The sequence below is a fragment of the Cupressus sempervirens genome, chromosome 9 (assembly GCF_028749045.1).
Source record: "Cupressus sempervirens isolate cs-2001-9-10 chromosome 9, ASM2874904v1, whole genome shotgun sequence".
Lineage (NCBI taxonomy): Eukaryota > Viridiplantae > Streptophyta > Pinopsida > Cupressales > Cupressaceae > Cupressus > Cupressus sempervirens.
The window spans coordinates 538,391,401-538,397,367 of NC_143126.1; the positions used below are offsets into that span (position 1 = coordinate 538,391,401).

At 32.7% G+C, this 5,967-nt stretch overlaps 1 long non-coding RNA gene across 1 annotated transcript; it reads right to left on the reverse strand.

Moving 5' to 3' along the window:
- Positions 1-1,092: 1,092 nt before the first annotated feature.
- On the reverse strand, positions 1,093-5,550 carry LOC149539734 (uncharacterized). The gene is made up of 2 exons (XR_016356293.1): positions 5,118-5,550; positions 1,093-1,642 (listed from the first exon to the last, which is right to left on the reverse strand). It is a non-coding gene; the product is annotated as an uncharacterized LOC149539734 (long non-coding RNA).
- Positions 5,551-5,967: the final 417 nt, after the last annotated feature.

The window sequence follows — 5,967 nt, forward strand, 5'->3', positions numbered from 1 at the left end:
GTATTATCTAGAGAATCAAATGGCTTGGCCAAGCACTTTATAAGCCAGATTTAATGGTAGAAGAAATAAGAACAACATGTATCCATTCTATAGAACTAGCAGATAGAAGAAACTAAACATGAAGTATCCATCTATCTTTCCCTTAATTGCTAAATTACACCTAGCCATGAAGGAAAATACACAACATTTTTGTAGTGCTAGTATTACACTGGCAAGTAGAGTGGAAAATGAAAGTAGCACTTCTACCCTTCCGTATTTGTCCACATTTGGCACGCACATCGAAAGCTAAGCTTTCCAAAATAATAAAATAACATAAATAAATTCAAAAGTAAGAATGACATGTTCTTCACAATCTACTCCCTTATACATCCTATTAGTGCTCCACATTGAATATCATAGATGACATCACTTCCAAATCATAGGACTAGCATCATCAAAAATACGTGCACACACCCTAGCCACCTCAAGATCAAAGAATTTTTTTAAACAAATTTCATAATTCTCAAGTCAAAGTCCAAAAAGGAGATACAAACCAAAATAAAAGTGAACAAGAGTCACAGTAAATAGCTCACATAAGAAATTGGTGGCTCAGTGGTCACAAAGAACATAAAATTTCAAGCTAGTCCTTCATCACATCCAAGTTCATGAATTTGAACATAATAAAATGAAAACCCAATTCAGTTAAAGCACAATGACTCTCACTAGTCACCAAGAGGGAGTAGATGTTTAATGACACCTTGCGTCTAAGGGTCACTAAGAACATAACCAAATTTCTCATGCATCACATGTAATTCATCTTGATAATCACATATTTCTAAATGCATAATGGAACATGCAATACTTTTGCAAATGAAATTCATGTTCTTCCTACTTATTATATTAGGCTAATCAATGAACCTCATGAATCTGGCATAAAATAGAAAAAATTCTTGCACCACATGTCATTTACATAATAAAAAGATATTTTTCATTGCTATCACAAGCCAAATCTTTATTTGGTAGGCTCCCATAGCTTAGTGCAAAAGTCAACCATCCTTTGACTATCTCAATAGTTCAAATTTAATAATCCAATACGCATATTATACCATCACATTGTTTAAAGTAAATATAATCATATACATATGAGGTACACAATTTACTAGTCATTCCATAAACTTTCCATTTTGACAATCTTTAAAGGAATGCAAGTTATAACTCACAATCATGACGTGCATAAGGAACATCATATCCTTCTATGTCAAATGTAATCATAGCTAAGTGACACAATATGCAACCCATGTCATCATCTCATACAACATAAAGTAAACTAATTGACTTACAGTTGTGTGTCTAGCATAGTGAACTCAAGGCCCAAGTGTAGAATCAAGAGCTCTGATACCATATGTAAGGATTGTCCTTGCAAAACCAATGCAACATCAACAATCGCTATAAAATATAAAAAATTCAACAAGAGTCAAAGTCCTTTGATTATTGACCAGTCAACATTAGTTGATTAACTATCATTAACTTTAACTAAAATGATACATATACATATATGCTCAAGTTTAAAAGAAACCATAATTTTGTTACCAAATTACTAATACCAGATACCGAATACCAGATAGTCTAACCATGATGACCAAGTTGAAATGAGCTCCAAAACCTGTCTAAGAACACAAGGGTGAGAATATTGTAGGAGTGCTTTACCACCCTACCATGAAGCTACTAAGCTTCCTCAGAATATTTCTTGACATGAAAGATACCCAACCTGGCAACAAGATAGTCTAAACAAGTAAAACTTAGAGGGGATAATGGAATTGTGCAACTCATTGTCTACAATTCAATCTTTTGGTTCCATCCATTCACTATTAACATATGTGTATAACCAAACAAAAACCATCTTTGAAAGGACAAGTGACACAATTTCTTTTCTGTATCCAAATGCAAGATGATATATTGAATCAATTATGTAAGAAAATTAATTAAATTCAATCATTTTCTTCTCATATGTACATCAGAAAGGCATATCACAACTTAAGGAAACTCTTTCCAAAATTAGGACTTCATCTTGTAATAGTAAGTTAGTAGAATCACTCTCTTAGTGACTTGTAGTTTATTTCAATTAATCATGTCATAATAAATCTAAATATTGACCACACTGTCAATACGTAGTTATCTCTATGAGCAATATTTCTAGTTATCTTTGTTGGTATATGATTCAAAAAGATCATTTGAATAAAAGATTATTGAAGAAGTGTTTTCAATCATTGTTTTGGCACTGATGTCAAACCTGCCATATGCTAGTAAGATAATTGCTTATATGTTTCAAGCACTATCTCTTAGTTGATTGATGAGGAGGATTTGATCAACAAAATGTAACAAAAGCACCTAGAGGAAAAGTTGAGTTATGATAATGTACATTGAAGTGCAAGAATTAGTTAAGACAGTGATAACATAATGTATTAATGATCTACTTGACTTTACAAAATGATTGGCTACAGATAGAAAGATCAAAAGAATAAGGTTGAACAAGGTTCGTTTTCTAAGCTTGACCAAATTTGATAGAAGGTGCCGAGTAAAGTTAGTGCAAGCTGAGCAAAAAGTTAGTTGGAGCCGAGTAAACTAGTGGGTGTCGAGCAAGATAGTAGATGCCAAGTGATTTTTAGTTGATGTCAAGCACTAGTAAAATTCAATTGATGCCAACTGATTTCACAATAAATATTGAGTAACACAGTTTGTGTTGAGCATTAGTAAAATTGATAATGCCGAGCTACTACATTATGAAAAAGATTGAAGATTCACCAATTAAAAGTCGACAAGTTTGTTTTCTTAGAACTTGTGAATCAAGAGGAAGATAAGATTGATGAGTTGGAGGTATAGAATCTTATGTAAACCATTTTCAAGGCAAATTCAAATGGATTCTAGGAGAAGTTTCTAGAGAAGACAAGATATGGGGTAGATACATTGTATCCTACCTAATCCATCAAAAACCCTAATTTTTAACATGGATAATGACCAGAAAAAAGAGTTCTAATTTCCTATATGTAGGGATGTCTGGTCATGAATCAAAGGTTAAGAGGTCAGAGAGTTTTTGATCAAAAATTTGACAAGGAGAAGGAAGAGGGTTTGCTTCATCAAGTGACCCAAGGGAAGAAATATGCAATGGCGAACTAAGCAAGAAGGTTTAATGAGGATGAATGCTTGAAGGGTGAACAAGCTATCAGAGCTACAAATATTGGAAGCCAAGCAGAGTTGAGGACTAAATAGTGATATGTAATCTGCAAGTTAGGTTGTAAGTTGTATCAGATCAAACTCTATTGTTACTTTCTAACAATTGTATCAGATTAGGGTAAATCCTTTGGAGAAAGGTTGACTTAATAGTCGTTAGAAAATCCTTTAACAGGGTAGCATTCCAAGTGAATGGCCTAAAGTCCTCTAATAAGGCTCACTTTTAATAGAGTGGTTGAAATTCCTTAACCGGGTCACATTTAACAGTGTGTGTTGTAACCTTTAACAAGGCATCACTTCAGAAGAGTGAAAAAGGAGTAGCATGTTACTGGTGGTTTTTCCCAAATTGGGTTTGCACGTTAAATCATTGTGTCAAGTGTGTTGATGGATATGTTGTGTTTTATGCTTTACATTTTTGCATATTAATGTTACGATGACATTTCAATTTTGGTTAACACACAAGAATTCATGCATGGTTGAGAAAGTTTTATGGGTTCACTGAATTGCGAAAAGCTTTATTTGTACATCTGGACCGTGAATAACTGATTCACCACCCCCTCTTAGTTATTCTAAAAGAATTCCAACAATCTTATTCAAATTAGGTAAACACATCTTAATAGAAGCATCTATTCCACATGAAACAATCAACTTCCTAACATAATTGTGTATCAATTATGCTCAAGGTGCACCCATTCTACAATATTACAATCGCAAAAAAAAAAAATACATTTGTCATGCATGTATTTCTCTAATCTAAAGGCCTACTCATTAGCCAAATCATTTTAAGAAACGAGAATTATAATGCTTATTCATTTCCAGCATAAACCCTCTAACACAATTTCTTTTAAATTCATATTTTCGTTGTATTGTTCACAACTATCCAAGGTCAATGTTAAACAAATTTGCATGAAATTGTTAATGGGCTTAAATAATGAGTTGAGGCAGCATACTAGATAAGGATATATGCATTTGTCCATCACATTTGTTCACTAGGTGATTCATAGATTACACATTGGTAGGGTAACCACTCAAGAGAAAATTTGTAAAAATGGTTATATTATATTTTAAGATAAAAAATAATTCTGTCCAAATCAAGAAGTCAAGAACATCACATGCTCAATAACATTCAGATTTATATAGAAGGGAAGATTTGTTTCAACTGAAGTTCAATGATAACAAATTGTCCCGACTCTATAAATAAATAAGTGCATTATTAAAAAGAATGCAACAACCTGACACTCAAGGCCACAAGGGAAATGGTGGAATAAGTCTCCTACGTTTGCAGTTTAAGGAATCAATAATTGAAAGAAATTTAAGTTTTGATTATTTCCCATCAAAATCTGATTATTTCCAAAACGTCTACTGGCATGTTCAGCCCAATCAAACTATGAAACTTGTTAATAGCTATTGCTCATAAACATTCTCCAACATTTTTTACTTGTTTGTTTTTCTAAATACAGCCATAGCTGGAGTTGTTCCAAAAGAATCTAACTTTGTGTTACATCTAAATTCAAGAATTTAACCTTCTGCAAACCATATTAAAGAAATTTGTATCCTAAACTGCCAAAATATGACTCAAACATGAATTAATTTAATAATATCAGAAAATTTCTCTTTGAACACAATTTTACATTTCCTCGAGCTCAAATCCAACAACGGAAGATCGACAATACAAATAAACGTGACCAAATTTAGACAGCCTTAACCAAATACAAAGAAATTAGTCAGATATAACAAAAAAATAATCAGGAAAAGCCAAACATGACCAAATCTAGCTAAACGAAATCATAGATAAACATATTTAGCCATTATCACAGCTATTTCAGCTCCTAGAGACCGCCAAATTGAATCTCCGCGAGGTTGATAAAGAAAAATAATAACAGGAGGGTTTTTAAAGAATTTGATCTAACCTTGTCACCAACGAAAGGAATTCTATTGGCCTCCTCGGCTTGGATGGCATTGCGCTACTGTAAAATATCGTCATCAGATACGCCTGACCTATCTGCTTCATAGTAGGGTATCTTCCCACACTTTTGAGATCTATGGCATGCATTGCTCCATGCTGCAAAACAAAGTGTTCCTTCACCTGCTCCTCTCCCAACTCTTCTTCGCTATCCATTTCCTCCACAAAAACTCAGCTATTTCTCCCAATAACTTTTCCATCAAACACTTTATATGTTTGTCTCAGTTTCTTCCTCGCTCCCAGAAATCAATCTCCATCCTCACGGAGATCTTCGCCCCAAAAAAAAAAAATTGTCTATGCAGCTCCATTTCCTATAACCCTAACCAAGAGCCTCCCCCCATTTCTCTAACTACCGAAGTGATCTAAAATTATTATTTTGATTCCTAAACATGAAAGAATCTGCAGTAGATGTAAGTGTACCAAACAAGGTATTTTTTAGTGGCTAATTTTTGTAAATTGACTAATTTTAGAAAAAAAATTGCTAGTCATTTGGCTAATATAATAATTTAAGACATATTGCAACTTAAATCTCTACATTTTTATTAAATTTAGTTCTAAAATATTTAACATCGCTTAATAATTTATTTTACTAAAAAATTAAACTCAAAGATTCGCCACAATATTCGATACATGATTAGATTTGATTCACCTAAATATTATATATTATCGGCGAAATTAAAATTAATACACCAATAATTATCATAATTATTTGCTACTTTAGGGATACACACCAACATTTAGTTTTCACGATTGATTTAAAATATAATGTAATTATCCTCATAATTTTCATGAGATAA